At 40.2% G+C, this 20,731-nt stretch overlaps 1 protein-coding gene across 3 annotated transcripts in view; it reads right to left on the bottom strand.

Annotated features, from left to right (window-relative positions):
* The window catches only part of ESRRG (estrogen related receptor gamma), a 700,961-nt gene that overhangs the window by 550,058 nt on the left and 130,172 nt on the right, over nucleotides 1-20,731 (bottom strand). The gene's annotated exons all lie outside the window — the stretch shown is intronic.

The raw sequence follows: 20,731 nt of genomic DNA, 5'->3' as shown, positions 1-20,731 counted from the left end.
ACGCTAGAGATTCCCTGGGGAAAAAAAAAATCCTTTGCTATTTTATATTTGGGCTACAAGTTTTAGCTCTCCTATTTAATTTGAATAAAAGGTAGAATGTATACAATTTCCCCACTGAAGTCATCTTTGCTTATACACTTTGCATGATTTGAAATAGGAGTTTCCAAAAAGGACAGACAGATTTCAGATACATTTTATAATCAACACCACCCTCCTCCACCAAACAAAATGCTGGCAACTTTGAGGGACACACACTCTAAGTCAGTGGGACATCCCAGAAACCCAAATTATTATACTACCATTTTCCAGGACACCATTAACCTTCAGAGAATTGTAAAGGTCATCGGTTTGCAGGGCTAAATAGCATGCAGCTATTTCTCTAGAAACGTAAAACCAAGAGCTCTTCCACCCATGCTCAATTTTTCTTTTTTTTTCCTTTTCTAATCACTGAAGGCATTTGCATGAAAACAGGATCTTTGTTTCCTAAGGATTGATCCCCTTGCTACTTACTGCTGCCGCATCTCCACCTTGATGACATCAGAGTTCCTGCTAAAGAGCTAATTTTAATATCACAAAGGATCGTGATTGCAAGTGGAAGCAGCTAACCTCTTATGAAACAAAGACCCTATTTTCAAGCAATTGTTTCTTATAATAAAATGCAAGAAAAGCTAAATATCTAAAATGTAAAAGAGATGATTTACCTGAAGAATTGATACTAACATTGTCTAGGACTCTCTACTTCTTAAAGCTGCAGGAAAAAGTTAGGACAAAGGGGCGAAAAGAACAAAAACAAAAGAAACTAAAAATGAACTTTCAAATGTTAACATGCTTTTCTGACATGTTTGCCATTGTTGTTTGGGTGTGGGACAATTATATTCTTATTATTTTACTATACTAACCTCAGGTCACTGAGCGATACTGGTCTAAAATTAGGTTTGAAAATGGCATATTTTATCTAGACATTACTTCATTTTGCAACTGTAAAGCCACTTACAATAATTTCTATTGTCCCATTATCCCTACATAATTTAGCATTTTGCTCACATTTTATTATTTATATTATCACAATTAAGAATCAGTTTTCAGTGATTTCAGTCTCAGCAGTGCGCAGAGATGAGTCTACTCCTAATCACTCTATTTATAAGCGTAAGTAGAAATATTCCTTCCTACAGCATGAAATGAACACTGAGAGCTCATAAACCCCAAGTTATTGGACAAAGAAGAAAAATACAAATGAATTTAGAATGAGTTCTGATAAATGTATATGATTTGTGAAAAATACATGAGAAAATGGTAAGTGGCCACTAAGAGAACCTGGGTGCTATTCAGCCTTTGAAACCTATTTCAGGAAACGTTACCAAACGTGGACATTCACGTTGATTATGTTCGTGCAATCCAAGAACCATGGACTGGAACCAATGTACCTTCCTTTCCTGCAGGCTACTCAAATCATCACACACTATAATCTGTGATTATCTATCACTCTGTCTTGTGGGAGGACACATCAATGCATCAGAAGAGAGAAAACTGAGAATAGGACTCTTGTGTGAACCACTCAGGTTCACTCTTTGGGGACCACACAGCCCCAGTTACCTGCATGTGCGTGCATGCTCAGTCACATCCGACTCTCTGCAACCCCATGGACTGTAACCCACCAGGCTCCTCTGTCCATGGGATTCTCCAGGCAAGATACTGGAGTGGGCTGCCATTCCCTTCTCCAGGGGATCTTCCCGACCCAGGGATCGAACTCTCATCTCCTGTGTCTCCTATATTACAGGTGAATTCTTCACCCACTGCTCCACCCAGGAAGCCCAATTATCTACATCAGAATGTCCAGATCGTGAATAAAGAAAAGATGAAGGCTGCCATGAACACTAGGGTGCATGTATATTTTTGAATTATGGTTTTCTCATGGTATACATTCAGGAGTGGGATTGCTGGGTCATGTGGTAGTTCTGGGGCTTCCCAGGTGGTGCTAGTGGTAAAGAACCTGCCTGCCAATCCAGGAGATATGGGTTGGATCCCTGGGTCAGGAAAATTTCCTGGAGGAGGGCACAGCAAGCTACTCCAGTATTCTTGCCTGGAGAATCCCAAGGGCAGAGGAGCCTAGTGGGCTACAGTCCATATGGTTGCAAAGAGTTGGATAGGACTGAAGTGACTTAGCATAGTAAAGCATGGTAGTAAAGGGCTTCCCAGATTGTGCGAGTGGTAAAGAATCTGCCTGCCAATGCAGGAGATGCAAGAGACTTGGGTTTGATCCCTGGGTTAGGAAGATCCCCGGGAGCAGAAATGGGAATGCACTCCAGTATTATTGCCCAGCAAATTCCATGGACAGAGGAGCCTGGTGTGCTACAGTCCATGGGGTGGCAAAGGAGTCAGACACAACTGAGCACACACAGAAGTTCTGTTTTTCGTTTTTGAACCTCTATATTGTTCTCCAAAGTGGCTACAGCAGAAACTAACACAACATTGTAAAGTAACTATAAAAAAATAAAAAAAGATGAAAGGAGAATTAGAGCTAGAATGGGGTTCACACACCTCATCATTATTAAAAGAAAGCTGGATCAAATGCATTTGCCATATCGACCACATAGTTGAGGTATGTGAAGATATTAAAGATGCTTAAGTCAAAAGAGCTACTATTAAACACTTATGTGTGAGGAGTTCTTTACATTTTACACTATCTTACACTTAACAGTAACCTTCCCAGGTAGTCTTATCTCATGTCACCTCTTGCAAGGTGCACATAGCATTTGAGTATGATGTGACTAAGCCTGAAAGGGTTAATTTGCCTAACTTCACACAACAAAGTGTGGGTACACTGGGATGCAAGGTCAGCCCAGGCCCCATTATCTTCCTGTTCTAAGATGTAAAATTCTTATATGCTTAAGCTAATGAAACATATCTGGTAGTTTCCCAAAACTCTAAAGCCTGGCTCAGAAATCTTCAGGTTCATTTATTCATTCAGCAAACATGGGTTGAGTAACTATTCTGTGATGATTCATATTTTGTAAGAGAGGGAATTTGGTTTCAAAAGAGAAGAGTGGTTGGGAATCTTGTATCCAGCCATTCCTTTCTAGCTTCACTGGGAAATGAAGAACTGAGTAGGATCTTCTGTAAAATGAAGAGATTAGACAAGATCATTTCCATGTTTGCTTCTAAAGGGAGTAATACGTCTTCATGCCTTCAAATAATAACTAGTCATTTCATAGCAGGTATATCAATATCAAGCCATTGTAACTAAAGAAGAGCATTGCATGGAAATGTGGGTTTAGTAATTACCTCATTATATGAGCATAATCTATCTCATACATCTTTGCTTATACCCAAGTTTTTTCACATGAAAATGTGCTAAGTGGATTGTTGTAGTGTCATCCGAGTGCTGCTTAATGCTTGCTTTATGATACATAAGTGAATAATTACTGGATTAGTTTGCTATGCCTGCTGTGACAAAGTACCACAGACTGGTGGCATAAACAACAGAAATTTATTGTCTCACGGTTCCAGAGGCAAGAAGGCCAAAATCAAGGATGTCATCAGGGCTGGTTCCTTAGGAAAACCATGGGGGTTAATCTGTTCTGTTTCTCTCTCCAAAGCTTCTGATTTGCTGGCAGTCTTTGGAGTTCCTTGGCCTATGCCCATATAAAGTCATCTTCACTTAGCATTCTACCTATGTCTCGTTCTCTGCCTAAATTTCCCTCTTTGGTAGGGACACCACTCACACTGGACTAAGATCCACCCTACAGACCTCATTTCAACTTAAGCATCAGCAAAGACTTTATCTCAATTAAGATTACATTCCGAAGAACTAGGGGTTAGAACTTCAACATCTTTAGGGAGAACACAATCCAAACCATGACAGTGAATCATTCAGAAAGTTTCTATTTCTTTAGATGTTTCATACAGTGTAAAAGCTCAGTTGTCTCATGCAGCACTAAGTCCAAGTGAAGGAATACGTAGGGGCATTTCACTAGAAACCCACAGAAAAGGTAAGACACGAGTTTGGGGTTTGGGAAGACAGAGCTCAGCAAAGCACTCAGCCCACACGGCAAGGGTCCACACACTTTGTTCCCATTCCATGGAGATCCACGCTGATGAAACTCTAGTCTAAAGACCGTTCACGCGAAACACACGTCAAAGATAAATCTTTCCATGTGATCAGAGACAATTTTGTTCACATGAAGCAAAATGAACCACGCTGTGTCATGTAAGATGGTGGCCCCAATGATATATATCTTGATTTAATAGAGAAATAAAAGCAATATAAGGTCATAAGCTAAGGCCATCATAAAGTGCATGCAGGCACCCTATACTTTAATACTCCCAAGCTGCTTTTTAACTCTGAGAGAAACCATTTCCCCAATGTCTACAGAAATGGCTCAATTAATTTCCTCCCTTAGATAATATCAACCTGTCCCCCATAATATGTCTAGTAGAAGTGTTTTCCGTTTCTTCTGTTCTCCTTTATGTTGGAACGCTAAAGATATGAGGATGGAAACAGTGCTGGTTTCGGAATGACAGGAAATCTCCCACAGAAATAAAGCACACGCACACTTGACTACTGTGGTTAGAGACTCTCTAAACCTGTAAAAGACCAAGCATCAGTATCTGGAAAGAACCAAGGGGAAGGTACCAAACTGCCTTGGGCACAAAAAGCAGTATTGGCATCTCCTTATAGCTTCACCAATAATTTTGTTATTCAATAATCATAATAAAAAAAACTGAGCATCCACTATGTTTCAGGTTCACTGTTCTAGGTAGAGGGCAGTAATTTAAAATAGGGTGGTCAGGGCAGACCTCACTGGAAAAGTAACAGTTGAGGAAGACTTGAATTATGGAAGGAGTCCATCACAAGGATATATAAAAGACTATTTCCGGTAGTGCCAAGGCCCTGTGATAGAGCAAGGCTGGAGAGCTCAAGGAACAGCAAGGAGGCCAGGTGATTAGAGCCGAAATATACATATAAAATGGAATACTTTTCAGCAACTGTAAATAATGAAATCTTGCCATTTGCAACAACATGGATGGCAATGGAGGGCATTAAGCTAAGTAAAATAAAAACAGAGAAAGACAAATATCATATGATCTGACTTATATGTGGAATCTACAAATGAAACAAACAAGTAAGCAAAACAAAACTAATAGACACAGAATTTAAATGATGGTTACCTGAAGGGAGGTGGTGGGGCAAGGGAGCAAAATGGGTACAGGGGTCAAGAGGAACAAGCTCCCAGTTACGAAATGGGTAAGTCATGGGGATACAGCATGCAGAATCGTGACCAAAGTCAGCAATACTGTGTTGCATATTTGAAAAGTGCCACAAGAATAAATCTTAAAAGCTTTCATCACAAGAAAAAAATTTTCTTTGTTACTTTGTGGGACTTCTCAGGCCGGCACTAGTCGTAAAGAATCTGCCTGCCGATGCAGGAGATGAAAGAGACGTGAGTTTGATCACTGGGTCAGGAAGGTTCCCGTGGAATAGGAATTGACAACCCACTCCAGTATTCTTGCCTGGAAAATTCAATGGAGAAGCCTGGTGGGCTACAGTTCACGGTGCTGCAAAGAGTTGGACATGACTGAGCAACTAAACACACACAAATGTCCCTTCACGATGAATCTGTATTAGAAACAAGCCAAGTTCAAACCTCCAAATCAGCACCAGTGTGTATATATATATATATATATTTTTTTTTTTTCCCCAGAAAGAGACACAGTGCACATTATACACATTGCATAATATTCATTTAAGACAGATTCTCCCCTAAAGTTACAAGAGCTTAAATAAATCTGGATTCTATTTCCTACTCTTTATAATTAAGGGGTCAGTACCAATATAAAATTATTATAAAATTACATATGTACAGTATTTGATGTCTGGTAGCCAGCCTCCCGGAGAAGGCAATGGCACCCCACTCCAGTACTCTTGCCTAGAAAATCCCATGGATGGAGGAGCCTGGTAGGCTGCAGTCCATGGGGTCGCTAAGGGTCGGTCGCGACTGAGCAAATTCACTTTCACTTTTCACTTTCACACATTGGAGAACGAAATGGCAACCCACTCCAGTGTTCTTGCCTGGGGAATCCCAGGGACGGGAGAGCCTGGTGGGCTTCCATCTATGGGGTCACATAGAGTCGGACACGACTGAAGTGACTCAGCAGCAGCAGCAGCAGCCAGCCTCCATGATGGGCTGTGATTACCCTTGTCTCTTGACATTCACATCTTTGTGTGAGTAGTAAATAATTGTAGAATTAGGGCTGGACAGTGTGACTACTTCATAAAGGCTGGAGTGATAATGTGTGACTCCCAAAGTGAGGAAAAGACATCATAAAAGACATCGCAGCTTCTGCCTTGTTCCACGAATCACTTGCTCTAGAGAGATGCCAGCCACCATGCTATGGGGAGAGGACCACAGGTAGAAGCGCTGACTTGCCCGCTCTATGAGTAGCCACCTTGGAAGTGGTTCCTCCAGCCCTCTTCAAGCAGTCCTGTGGCTGTAATTCTGCCCAACAACCCACTGCAACTTCCTAGTAACACACAACCTTGTGAGTAACCCCAATCCAGAATTTCCGAACCAAGCTCTTCCTAAATTTCCAATCCACAGAAAGCACGAGAATGAGCATGTCATTTTCTGGGGTCACTAACTTTTGATGTTAGTCATTATTCAGTGACAGATAACTGTTATACTTTCTAACATCCAGATACTCTAGTGATCTGCAGTTAGCAACTGTTTACAACATTCATTTTTATCTGAACTTGACCCCTAAATTAGTATTAAGATCATGACCAGACTAGATAAAACTATATTGGGAGATGGATCTATTTGCAAAGCAGAAATAGAGACACAAATGGAAATCCCAAAGAGAAGGATATATGTATACAGGTATGGCTGATTCACTCTGCTGTACAGCATAAACTGCACTGTAAAGTAATTATATTCCAATAAATGTTTTTTAAAAAACTATTCAGTTCAGTTCAGTCGCTCAGTCGTGTCCGACTCTTCGCGACCCCATGAATCACAGCACGCCAGGCCTCCCTGTCCATCACCAACTCCCGGAGTTCACTCAAACTCATGTCCATCGAGTCGGTGATGCCATCCAGCCATCTCATTCTCCGTCGTCCCCTTCTCCTCCCACCCCCAATCCCTCCCAGCATCAGAGTCTTTTCCAGTGAGTCAACTCTTCGCATGAGGTGGAAAAAGTATTGGAGTTTCAGCTATTAGGAAATTACAAAAACATAAACTGAAAACTTTCACTTGACTAAAATACCAAGACTAAAAAATACTGATTCCGAGTGACATAGAATGCTGGAGGAGTCAGTAAAAAAATTGGATTTGGCTCTGCCAAGTGGCTCGACCACTTACTAGCTTGGACTGATCAAGTCTTAGTTTCTCAGTCTGCAAAATGGGAAAACAATGCTTAGTTTACACTGTTGAGAAGAATAAACAAGACAATAAGTACAAATAATTTTATTCAACAAACAAAAGCTTCTCTTCTGTTAAAATGAATCTGGGTCAGGTTTGTTTTGAAAAGGCAAAAAACTCTAAAAATAATAAATTAATATGTGTGTATAAGTTTTACCTTCTTGTCTCACGGCTAATGTTATAACTACCATCAGGCTTGTTTTATGTCTAGTTTCAATCTATCCACAACTCGGAGCACTTATAATCAGTAATTCACTTGTTATTGGCATTGCAATGTCATTTAAATTTTGGAGAGGGAAATGGATAGATACAGAATCATATCAGAAGAGCGCTTAATACCTAATGCTCTATTCTTAATAATTTCTACAAAGTAGAACTGACAGACGAGGTATGTTTTACCCAGTTTATTTATCCTGTCTGTTTGAACATGTGTTAGAGAGAATTTAAAAATAAAGCAGAATGAATTACCGACCAAATTCACAATAAGGCAAATGGTACCCAATTCAAGATTTCCCTACGATTTCTTCAAATAGAGTAACATGGGCATATACTCTAATGTCCTGAAGGGGAAAAAAAAACAGATTGTGTTGGTTAAGAAATTAATCTGTATACTGTATCACCCAATTGATTTACTCCAAAAATACTTGTTTATTCTCATGAATGATGCTGTCTGACAATTTAGATATAGTGCCTGTGAAGGGAGGATAGTATTTTGTTATTTCTAGCTGCCATCATAAAGGGTGCACCACTTTGAAATTATTGAGCTGAAAATAGCAAAACAGACTCGACTTTTTACTACCAAAGACCACCTGACACCTTTTAGAGTTTCCCCCTATGATTCCTATTGGTTTGTATTGGACATTCAATCTGCATTTAGTTAATAATAACTGCTATATTTTTATTAATAAAAAGCTATATTATTGCTGGCCAGAATTTGTAATTTGTAAGACTCAGTGTTGCAAAAAAATAAATAAAGACAGGCAGGTAAGAGGGAGAGGGTCCTTTTGGAGTTGAATCCCTTTGGATAATGTAACCCCAAAAGCAAAAACAAAGAGATGTTTTAGTTAGTTTGTGCACATTGTTATCTTACGCCTTATTTTCATTATTGTTGCTGTTGCTCAGTTGCTGAGTTGTGTCCAACTCTTTGTGACCCCACAGACTGCAGCACACCAGGCTTCCCTGTCCTTCACTATCTTCCAGAGTTTGCTCAAACTCATGTCCATTGAGTCAGTGATGCCATCCAACCATCAATCTTCTGTTATCCCCTTCTCCTCCTGCCCTAAATCTTTCCCAGCAATAGGGTCTTTTCCAAAGTCTTTTCATTACACTTTTTAAAATCCTGAAAATGAATCATTCTTTCATTATTTTCTCTAAGGATCCTAAGTTGAGAACTATTTAGACCCAACTGCCTTCTTTGAAAGAAGATCTAGACCAGAAACATCCTATGATTAGTCCAAAGACACAGTTTAAAATAGCATATGCAGGATTGAAAATTAAGTCTTAAACTAAGACTGGTGCCCTTACCCCTCTATGCTCTATGCTAAAATCACTGTTGGTTTGCACACGATGACAACCAGCTCAATCAGTCAAATTAACAAAAACTTCTATCATGATTTCTGTTTGGCATTCACAGCTAAGCCCTTAAGGGTAATAGGAAACTCTGAGAACTTAAGTAACTCTAAAACGATGGGTCTCAACATACTGAAGGACTTGTGTAATGTTTTCCTTCTCAAAGTGCCAATGTCAATCAAAGAGAAAGTTCTTCTGTTTGCTGCAATGAACTTGAAAGATAATCTGACATCTACAATATCCTACATTCTCATTTAATGTATCATATGGTAACATTAGAGTTGGTTTTTAAGTGGTTCTTCTATTTAAAAAAAAACTTTTAATAAAAGGTCAAATCCACAATTTTTCTATATCAATAATCTCTCTTCTTTTTTCTAAGAAGAGAAACTTACGTCTTGTTCCCTTTCTAAGCAGTCTAAGTAAGTTGATAGGAAAAATACTTCTTTTGTTTACTTTTACCTTGTCAGCTTCAGAACCAGTAAATTCATCACCATGCAAATTATAGGGGTCTTCACTGATGGATATATTTTATTCAAAGGATGTTATAAATAACTTCTTTTCGATACAGCAACAACTAATAGTTAGCGATCAAACTGGTTCCCTATTAAAACTCAGAGACTACAGTTTAACTCACAGAGCTGAGTCCAGTTTGAATTAGAATGACTTTGAAGCCAGGGAATTGGCTTTTGGATTATAATCTGACTTTTTTGTTATATGCTATGATGTGGTATAGAAAAATAAACACATGCTCAATAATTAACATAATTTATTGTACTGAGCATAAATCTGTAAATCATTTTAAGGTATGTTTAAAAGTAAAATATAATTGAAGCCTACAAAATTAATTTGGAAGTGTAAAGAAAGTGTAAACTTTATTAAATGTTATTGGTGATATACTAACCTGTATAGTTGATACATATAATTTAAATTTATTCTATTAATAATAGCATTGATAAGTTAGTTTATTCATTTTACAATTACAATATATATATAATATCACACAGACTCACAGGATATGTGTAACCAATATTTCACTGTAATTACTTAATGACAATGGTTTAATATTAATAACTGGTTGATTTTAGCTATTTAGTAAACAAGTAATGCCAAAGTAATTTCTTAAACTGTGTGTTACTTTACTTATTGTTATTAGTGATAAAGGCTAACTTTCTCACCTCAGTGAGGTAAAGAATCCACTCAGTGGTAAAGAATCGACTTGCCAACCAGGAGACTCAGACTCGATCCCTGGGTCAGGAAGGTCCTCTGAAGAAGGAAATGGTAACTCTCCTTGCCTGGAGAACACCATGGACAGAGGAGCCTGGTGGGCTACAGTCCATTCGGTCACAAAAGAGTCAGACATGACTTAGTGACTAAACAACAACAAATCATTAAGGCGTCTAATAACTATTATAATTCTATGTGACTAAATGCTTTGAATAATCTATCAAGATTTTTTTCTAGATCTTTAAAAGGGCCATAAAGGAGATAGAGATTAAATTCATAGTATACTCACAGAAAGAGCAAAGGAATATTTAATCATCTCTTATAAATATATACATACAGCATTCCAATATAGAAGAATGCCTCACCATGCCAAAACATTAAGACTTAAATGTGACTTCTCAATTATTGGGGCTGAGGTGGGTGGGGGTGGTAAAGGTGAGAGGTTGGTTGAGACAGACAGAGAGCAAGCCATCACTTTGTGGTCATATAGTTTCAGTCTAAAATTTTTAAGATATTTTCCCATGATATCATGTAATGACCAATTCAGTAACTTTGGTCTCTCCTGCCAAAGGGGTAAGACAGGACAGGAAAAAAACACCAAGCTAATGACATTTTCATAACAAACTTCAGAACATTGTAATTGTGCTACTGGATAATTCAAGGATATTATCCTTATCTTTAGCTCAATGCCTGAAATATATCAGCACTTCTAAGGATTATTGTCAAAAACCATTTATGATTTTGGAGGATTAGAATGAAAAACTTCAGTCTTGTAAATATCTTTATCAAGTCAGTCTCCACAAAACTCTTACTCTTCCTATTCTGCTGCTGCTGCTAAGTCACTTCAGTCATGTCCTACTCTGTGTGACCCCATTGATGGCAGTCCACCAGGCTCCTCTGTCCCTGGGATTCTCCAGGCAAGAATACAGGAGTAGGTTGCCATTTCCTTCTCCAATGCATTAAAGTGATATATTCTTAGGCAATTTTCTTTGATGAAACCAAACTTTCTAGTCCTATCAAAGAGGTTTTACTTGGACTTCCTTCCTCCCTTCCTTCCTTCCCTCCTCTCCTCTCTTCTGTTTTCCTTCCTTTTTCCCATCTTCCATTCTCCTTCCTTCCTTCAAGGTGTGTTCATTAAATATATACATACCAAGAATTTGCTGCCTGCCAAGCAATGTTCATTCCAAGCACATGCTTCCCTGATAGCTCAGTTGGTAAAGAATCCGCTTGCAATGCAGGAGACCCTGGTTTAATTCCTGCTTTGGGAAGATCCACTGGAGAAGGGATAGGCTACTGACTCCAGTATTTTTGGGCTTTCCTTGTGACTCAGCTGGTAAAGAATCCACCTGCAATGCGAGAGACCTGGGTTCAATCCCTGGGTCGGGAAGTTCCCCTGAAGAAGGGCATAGCAACCCACTTCAGTATTCTGGCCCAGAGAATTCCATGGACTGTGTAGTCATGAGGTGGCAAAGAGTTGGACATGACTGAGCAACTTGCACTTTCACTTTCAAGCACTGTTCTAGGTGCTGGGTAGTCAACAGCAAATAATAATAACGCCACAGCCCAATCACAGTATTCAAGTGGGAGCAGATAAAGAGGAAGAAAAGGATGTGAAATGATCCACAGCAGGCTTCCACGATGGCTCAGTGGTAAAAGAATCCGCCAGCAATACAGGACAGGCAGGTTTGATCCCTGGGTCAGGAAGAGAGCCTAGAAGAAGAAATGGCAACCCATTCCATCTTTTTTGGAAAATCCCATGGACAGAAAAGCCTGGTAGGCTATGGTCCATGGGTCACAAAGAGTTGGACACGACTGAAGCAACTGAGCATACATCCAAGAAAGAAGCTGGGATATAAGAAGAAGAACGATCTACCAAAGGGAAGAAAGAACCTCAGATTTTCTGCCCCATCACAACCAATTCCACATCACAACCTCACCTTTACCCTACTGCACTCAAACATATCCTACAGGAACTAGGTACTTAGACAAATCTAGTACAACACCAGAACCACAAACCTAGCTCAGCAGACATTAAAATCTTCACCACTATCAATCACTCACACTTTTTTAACTCCTTTGAGTCTGAAATCCAGAATGTGGTAACAAGAGCAAGGTCAATTTTATTGTCTCTAAATTTAGCAAGTTGGCAGAATTTGAGCTGGTTAGATAGCATCACTGACTCACTGGACATGAAGTTTGAGCAAACTTTAGGAGATGGTGAATTACAGGGAAGCCTGGCGTGCTGCAGTCCATGGGGTCACAGAGAGTCCGACACGACTTGGCAACTGAACAATAACAATGCGGTTGTTCAGGGTTACAAAGCTAAATAGCAGAGCTAATGTCAAAACATGGACTTCTGTTTCCAGTAAAGAGCTTTTTCCATATGCTATACAATTTCTCCACCATCAGACTATCTCCTCAGTGGAAGGACAGGCTGCTGCTGCTAAGTCGCTTCAGTTGTGTCTGACTCTGTACGACCCCATAGATGGCAGCCCACCAAGCTCCTCTGTTCCTGGGATTCTCCAGGCAAGAATATTGGAGTGGGTTGACAGGCTAGGTGAATCCAAACCTTTGCCTCCAGAAACTGCTCTAGAATATTCACACAGTGATGCAGTCGATGGTAACGGATAGGGAAAGAAGACGCCTTCAAGTAGCATGGGGAACACACTAGATCTCCATAGATTATGTGCAATCTCTAGACTGGTGCCACCAGGGACCATCAGAGCTCTTGGAGTCGGGAGTAGGAAGGTAGGGAAGACAAGTACTGATAAAGAATTCAACCCCAAAGTCAGCCTAGATGTCTAAGACAAGTTGTCATATGCAACTCAACTTCTACCTCCAGAAATTTTTATCAGTCTCATATCATTAACCAGGGACAATGGCCCTTGATTTATCACTTAAGTCCACGCCTTCCAAGGTTCCGCACTGTGACTGAGTTGAAACCAACCCCTACTGCCTACTGTAGTCCAGAGAATTACTGAAATAGACCAGTGTTCCCTCAGTGAGCTGCTGGCTTAAGGAGCATCTTCCCACCAGACACCAAGAATACTTTTGCAGGATTTAGAATCTCAAGAAACATGTTTCTAAAACTTTGACCAGAGTCATTAGTGGCCAAGTTACTATGTCACCTGATACAAGCATATTCAGGAGGATTATTGGAAGGATTATCTTGCATGTGTCCTACTTGAAAGCAGTTCAAACATCCTCATTCTTCATGGTAAGAGAAATATTCTTCACATTCATTTCCATCCCTAAAATTACAACCTGCTTCCCCATTGCTAGATGCTTCCTGCTCAAGTCAATCTGATATAAATTCTGCATGTTTCAGACAAGGTATTACTCACTCTTAGCTCTCTCTGAGAGTACCTAGCAGAATGCAAGGCTCACAGCGGGATGCTATGTATTGGCTGACATTCCTTTAAGGAAGTTTGCTCTCTAAGTGAAAGTGAAGTGAAAGTCACTCAGTCGTGTCCAACTCTTTGTCACCCCATGGACTATGTACTCCATGGAATTCTCCAGACCAGAATACTGGAGTGGGTAGCCATTCCCTGCTCCAGGGGATCTTCCCAACCCAGGATCAAACCCAGGTCTCCCGCATTGCAGGCAGATTCTTTACCAGCTGAGTCACCAGGGAAGTCCTTGCTCTCTAAAATTCCTTCCAAACAGAGATGCAAACATAAAGAATAGACTTGGGGACCCAGAGTGGGAAGGAGAGGATGGTATGAATTGAGAGAGTAGCACTGCTATATATACACCCCCATGTGTAAAACAGAGCTAGTGAGAACCTGCAGTATAACATAGGGTGCTCAGCTTGATGCTCTGTGATGACCTAGTTGGATGGGATGGGGGAGAAGGAGGGAGGCTCAAGAAGGAGAGGATATATGTCTACATATAGCTGATTCACACTGCTGTACAACAGAAACTAACACAACATTCTAAAGCAATTATCCTCCAATTAAAATAAATAAATAAAACTCCTTCTCTGGGATGGTACATAATGCATACTGAAACTGGCTAAGAGTAGATTGAAGTCAAGTGATGTTCAGTCATTGGCTTTGGGGTTTTCAAAGCTCTCAAGTTCAAAATATCCAAAGATACAGCCGCAAGCAGTTCAAACAAGCAAATGATTTTATTTGAAAAATAAACAAATGAAAATGTAAACTTCCTATTGCTTTATGCTGCTCTGCTGTCAGTCCACTGTCTATTGTTAACAGCATCTGGCATGAATTCTTTAGATGGGAAAGTTGTTTAAGGAACGTTCAGAATGCCAGTCCCCTCCATTCATGCATCTCGTGAGTTGACCCCATCGAGTACAGCTTTCAAATTTCAAATTGCTCTAACTTACACTCATAGCATAAACATCAGACTAACCGTGTGGATTTTTTTTATTTATGGGGTACAAAATGAAGAGATTTCACGGTGGGGGGGAACATGAGCAAAAGAGAAGAGAGAGATGAACCCAGTCAGCCCAAAATGAGGGGGGGGGGCAGATGTAGTCATTAACACAGTTTCTGATGAATAAACATCCCTTTTTGTATTATTTTGATATTGGCCTGTTCTCACATGCTGTGTCTCTCTGGCAAAAGAGAGCCAATATCTGTATCCGAAAATGACTGTTAATCACATTTTTGAAAAACATATTTTAGCAAAGGAAGCAAACATTCACAAATGCAGCTGGAAAGCAAAAAAGAAAGAGAGAAAAGCGACCACCCCTGCAGCCAAAACAACTCAGTATGGGTACAGTGTCATGTGGACGCATCTCTGAAGCCTGACTGATTTGTAAAATCATCAGAAATGAGGCGGCTGGCTCTGATTACCCGTGTGATTTGGGGTGTATTTAGCCTTCGATAGAAAGTCTGTTCAAATGAGTTCTCCCACATCCATGCCACCCGTCAGGCTACGTGCTAACAGTGATCATCATAAAGAGCTGAGCATTGTCAAAGGTTATCTTTCCATTCAAAGGTACCACATAAGAGGCGGAGATAGAACTTCATACTAAATTTTGTCTTGTGAATAGAAATCATTGAATGACTGTCCAAAGAGGCCAGGAGGGTTTTAATAAAATATCCAAAGACCAGGGCAACAGTGACCTTGAATGCAAAATTATGGGAAATAAGATTCAACAAGGCGTGTGGTAGAGACTAAGACACGGAGGTAGAAGACGGGAAGATGCGGAAATTCAGTTCTTTCCTCTAGACAGCAGCCCCTTACCTCCTTATCCTGCCTTCAAGACAGATTAGACCTGAAAATGTCTTTGATCCCTGGTAGACAGGTTTCAACACCAAGAGGTTAAAATATTTATGGGCAACGGCCTGCAGATTCCAACAAGTCACACTCAATAATTAGATCTACTGATGATTCTAAGGTTACCCACCAGCCGCCACCAACTCCATATGATCTGCTTACTATGCAAGTATCTACATACGTGCAAAGTCTTATTATTATAAATAACTCATCTCCCAGCTGCACACATACTCAACAGAGAAAATGACACATCGCCTGACTAGCACTAAAAGAAGCCAAGTGAGAGTGATGGAAAACGCTGGTCTCTAAACCGGATTTTCCCAATTTTAGGTTTTATTTGGAATGTACAAGGCAGTCCCAACTGCAATCAGAATTCTCTGGCATTGAGCAAACAGATTTACAGGTGGGTATTCCAATGCCAGTAAGCAAGGTTGAGTGGTGGCTTCTCAGACCCTCAGTGGTGATTTGAAAAACTGTGACATGAGCTGGATCTTTTCACTGGCTCTGGAGGGACCAGAGCTCTGAGTGGCTAAATTCTCGTGTACTACTCTGCTTCCTCTCTACATGAACCCACTGCTTGAGTGCCTGTATGCAAAGCACTTTGCTGGATATTCTCTAAGGGCTCTAAAACCCTCACCCCTCATTTTACTTGAGTTTACCTTCTCCTCTCCTTGCTTTGGGATTGGCTTTTGTGCTGGAAAGCATACAAGAGACTTGCTTATAAACACACACCATTCCCCAGCATGTCCATCACAAGCACCTCACTTGAGGACACCTCATATCTAGTTCTTATTTAACTTTTATTTTGTATTGGGGTATAGTTATTTACAGTACTGTGTTAGTTTCAGGTGTATAGCAAAGTGACTTAGTTATACATATACATGTATCCATTCTCTTTTAGATTCTCTTCCCATATGAGTTATTACAGAATACTGAGTAGAGTTTCCTGTGCTATACAGTAGGTCCTTGTTGGTAATCTGTTTTATATATAGGAGCTGTTGTTGTTATTTAGTTGCTAAATCATATCCGAATCTTTTGTGACCCTATGAACGGTAGCCCGCCAGGCTCCTCTGTCCATGGGATTTCCCAAGCAAGAATACTAGAGTGGGTTTCCATTTTCTTCTCCAGAGGATCTTCCTGACCCAGGGATCAAAACTGCATCTCCTGTGTGGCAGCAGATTCTTTACCACTGAGCAAGCAGGGAGGCCCATATATAGTAGTATGCATATGTTAATCCCAAACTTCTAAGTGATTTTGTTCTTAATCTGAATTCACCAGGGAATTCTCCTTTGTGGTCCCTGATTGCTCAGCTTCAGACCCAACCTTGGTTTCCACACCTCTCACTCTCTTGCCCAACTCAGCCTTCATGTAAGAAAAAATAAAGTTCATGAACTCAACTGATTATATGGAAAGCTACTGATGCACACCTAATGTGACGGTACTTGAAACAGTTCCTACTCTGTTAGTGCTAGAAAACTCTTCTTTTGAATTACTAGTAGTTAAGAAGTTGACACTGACACTGGCCATGTAGAAAAGACAAACTCACAGACTCAATTTAGGCAAAAGGATCCTGGAGAGTATGAGTGCATTTCTCTCCTTCCTCTCAGTTTCCTCAAGCTACTTCGCCCCAGGGCCTCCTACACCTGCCCTCAGTAACTACTCCCTGCCAGGAAGCTCTCCAGCCCCCTCCAGGCACTGGTCAGTGGACCAGGCTCACTGCTTCCTTATGTCTCTGTTCTTTGAACACCACTGAATTAGACCGTTGAAATTTCTATTGTATCTCTGAGGACTTATCTCAGCAATGCAAGGATTTTTCAGTATCCACAAATCAATCAATATGATATGCTACATTAACAAATTGAAAAATAAACTGATCATCTCAGAAGATGCAGAAAAAGTTCTTGATAAAATTCAACAACGATTTATGATGAAAACTCTCCAGAAAGTGGGCACAGAGAACATAACTTAAGCATATATGACATATATGGAAAACCCACAGCTCACATCATACTCAATGGTGAAAAGCTGAAAGCATTCCATCTAAGATCAGGAGCAAGACAAGGGTGCCCACTCTCACAACTTTTCTTCAGCACAGTTTTGGAAGTTTTAGCCATAGCAATCAGAGAAGAAAAGAAATAAAAGGAATACAAACTGGAAAGGAAAAAGTAAAACTGTCACTGTTTACAGATAACATGATACTATACTTAAAAAATCCTGAAGACACCACCAAAAAATTACTCCGTTCAGTTCAGTTGCTCAGTCATGTCTAACTCTTTGCAACCCCATGCACTGCAGCACACCAAGCCTTCCTGTCCATCACCAACTTCTGGAGCTTACTCAAACTCATGTCCATCGAGTTGCTGATGCCATCCAACCGTCTCATCTTCTGTCATCCCCTTCTCCTGCCTTCAGTCTTTCCCAGAATCAGGATCTTTTCAAATGAGTCAGTTCTTCACATCAGGTGGTCAAAGTATTGGAGTTTTAGCTTCAGCATCAGTCCTTCAAATGACTATTCAGGATTGTTTTCCTCTAGGATGGACTGGTTGGATCTCCTTGCTATCCAAGGGACTCTCAAGAGTCTTCTCTAACACCACAGTTCAAAAGCATCAATTCTTCGGTGCTCAGCTTTCTTTATAGTCCAACTCTCACATCCATGCATGACTACTGGAAAAACCATAGCCTTGACTAGATGGACCTTTGTCAGCAAAGTCCATTGTCAGCAATGTCTCTGCTTTTAATATGCTGTCTGGGTTGGTCCTTTTCTTCCAAGGAGTGAGTGTCTTTTAATTTCATGGCTGCAGTCACCATCAGCAGTGATTTTGGAGCCCAAGAAAATAAAGTCTGTCACTGTTTCTTTCCATTGTTTCCCCATCTATTTGCCATGAAGTGATGGGACCAGATGCCATTATCTTAGTTTTCTGAATGTTGAGCTTTAAGTCAACTTTTTCACTCTTCTCTTTCACTTTCATCAAGAGGCTCTTTAGTTATTCCTCGCTTTCTGCCATGAAGGTGGTTTCATCTGCATATTTAAGGTTATTGATATTTCTTCCAGCAGTCTTGATTCCAGCTTGTGTTTCATCCAGCCCAGCATTTCTCATGATGTACTCTTCATAGAAGTTAAATAAGCAGGGTGACAATATATAGCCTTGACATACTCCTTTCCCGATTTGGAACCAGTCTGTTGTTCCATGTCCAGTTCTAACTGTTGCTTCCTGACCTGCATACAGATTCCGCAGGAGGCAGGTCAGGTGGTCTGGTATTCCCATCTCTTTCAGAATTTTCCAGTTTGTTGTGATCCACACAGTCAAAGGCTTTGGCATAGTCAATAAAGCAGAAATAGATGTTTTTCTGGAACTCTCCTGCTTTTTCCATGATCCAGAGGGTGTTGGCAATTTGATCTCTGGTTCTTCTGCCTTTTCTAAATCCAGCTTGGAAATCTGGAAGTTCACGGTTCATGTACTGTTGAAGTCTGGCTTGGAGAATTTTGAGCATTACTTTATTAGCGTGTGAGATGAGTGCAATTATGTGGTAGTCTGAGCATTCTTTGGCATTGCCTTTCTTTGGGATTGGAATGAAGACTGACCTTTTCCAGTCCTGTGGCCACTGCTGAGTGTTCCAAATTTGCTGGCATATTGAGTGCAGCACTTTCACAGCATCATCTTTCAAGATTTGAAATAGCTCAACTGGAATTCCATCATCTCCACTAGCTTTGTTCATAGTGATGCTTTCTAAGGCCCACTTGACTTCACATTCCAGGATGTCTGTCTCTAGGTGAGTGATCACACCATCATGGCTATCTGGGTCATGAAGATCTTTTTTGTATAGTTGTTCCTGTGTATTCTTGCCACCTCTTCTTAATATCTTCTGCTTCTGTTAGGTCCATACCATTTCTGTCCTTTATCGTGCCCATCTTTGCATGAAATGTTCCCTTGGTATCTCTAATTTTCTTGAAGAGCTCTCTAGTCTTTCCCATTCTATTGTTTTCTTCTATTTCTTTATACTGATCACTGAGGAAGGCTTTCTTATCTCTCCTTGCTATTCTTTGGATCAATATCCATTTGAATGAAGAGTTCCAAACAATCATTCCATAGTCTTTAACAAAACAGAGTTCCTTAAAATGCTCCACTTCTAGGTAACTTCAAACTCCTAGGAACAGCAAGTCAAGTCACATGACATACCACACAAGTGTGGTGTTAAGCTTTATATAGAGTTTATCTCCAGATAACAGAGGTGGCAGTTGCTTCATGCTAAATTCTCTGAGGATGGTTTAACAACAGAAGGACTTAAAATGTCATATGGGTGATTTTCATTGTCAGGAGGTCCAGTCAGTGTTACTTTAATCCCCCTAAAAGAGTGACCAAGTACATCCTTTCACCGGGCAGTTAGCCACCTATCTCACCATCATATCATCAAAAGGGGCGGGGGCGGGGCTGAGTCATTAGAACACCAGAGGGATGGAAACAGTGAACATGATAAGATGGTCATGAAAATGAAAGCCAACCATCAAAGCCAGAGAAAAAAGATATGGATGGGTTACCAGTGATGCTCCTCCAATCACACTCGATCAAGTAATGTTAAGAAAGGGCGAAGGTCACCTAGCCTCCCTTCTTTTCCTTCTTTACATCTGCTTGGAGGATTCCTTTGGCCTTTGTGTTTTTACCCCCGTTTTCTCTCCTTCCAAAATAAAATTTACTTTTGTGACTGCTGTGGGTGTTTGGGTTCTTATTTTATTTTAAAGTTTGATTTAAATTTGGAAACTGCATAAGACTTTTGACATTTATTTCTGGGGGTGTTTTCTGAAGCTCAATGAAGTGGGTGTTGATTGACAGGCAGGTTGCTATGGAAATAGCTGTCACCGCAGAGACTAGGGCTTTATTTTGTACTCTTCCTTTGTCAGGCAAAGGTTTGTGGGATATTTTAAAAATAGTATAAGTGCCCCAGAATTAATAGGAAATCGTTCAGTGACTCTTTCCTAACATACCTATCAAAACCTGCAATCGTTTTTCATTCTGTACTGTTCCGCATGCGTATTTGTAACTTTGCTCCATAACAAATGCTTTCCAATATTGCTTTCTCCCATTGGTCAATTGTTATTTGCATTTCCCCTATGTTACTGGCCCTTATGAAATTACATAGGTAAGGAAATTGAAGTAACAAAGAACATTTAAAGGTCTTCCCAAAGAAATTCCCTACTAGTACAATCATGGAGAGCCTGCTAACTCAATCCTGGGGCTATTTTTATTGGGCAAGTTCATTCCAAGCTTTTAAAGAAGAAA

Source organism: Moschus berezovskii, chromosome 17, assembly GCF_049115385.1.
Source record: "Moschus berezovskii isolate FMDL1 chromosome 17, NW_MosBer_1.0, whole genome shotgun sequence".
Taxonomy (NCBI): Eukaryota; Metazoa; Chordata; class Mammalia; order Artiodactyla; family Moschidae; genus Moschus; species Moschus berezovskii.
This window is presented reverse-complemented; position numbering and strand designations above follow the sequence as displayed.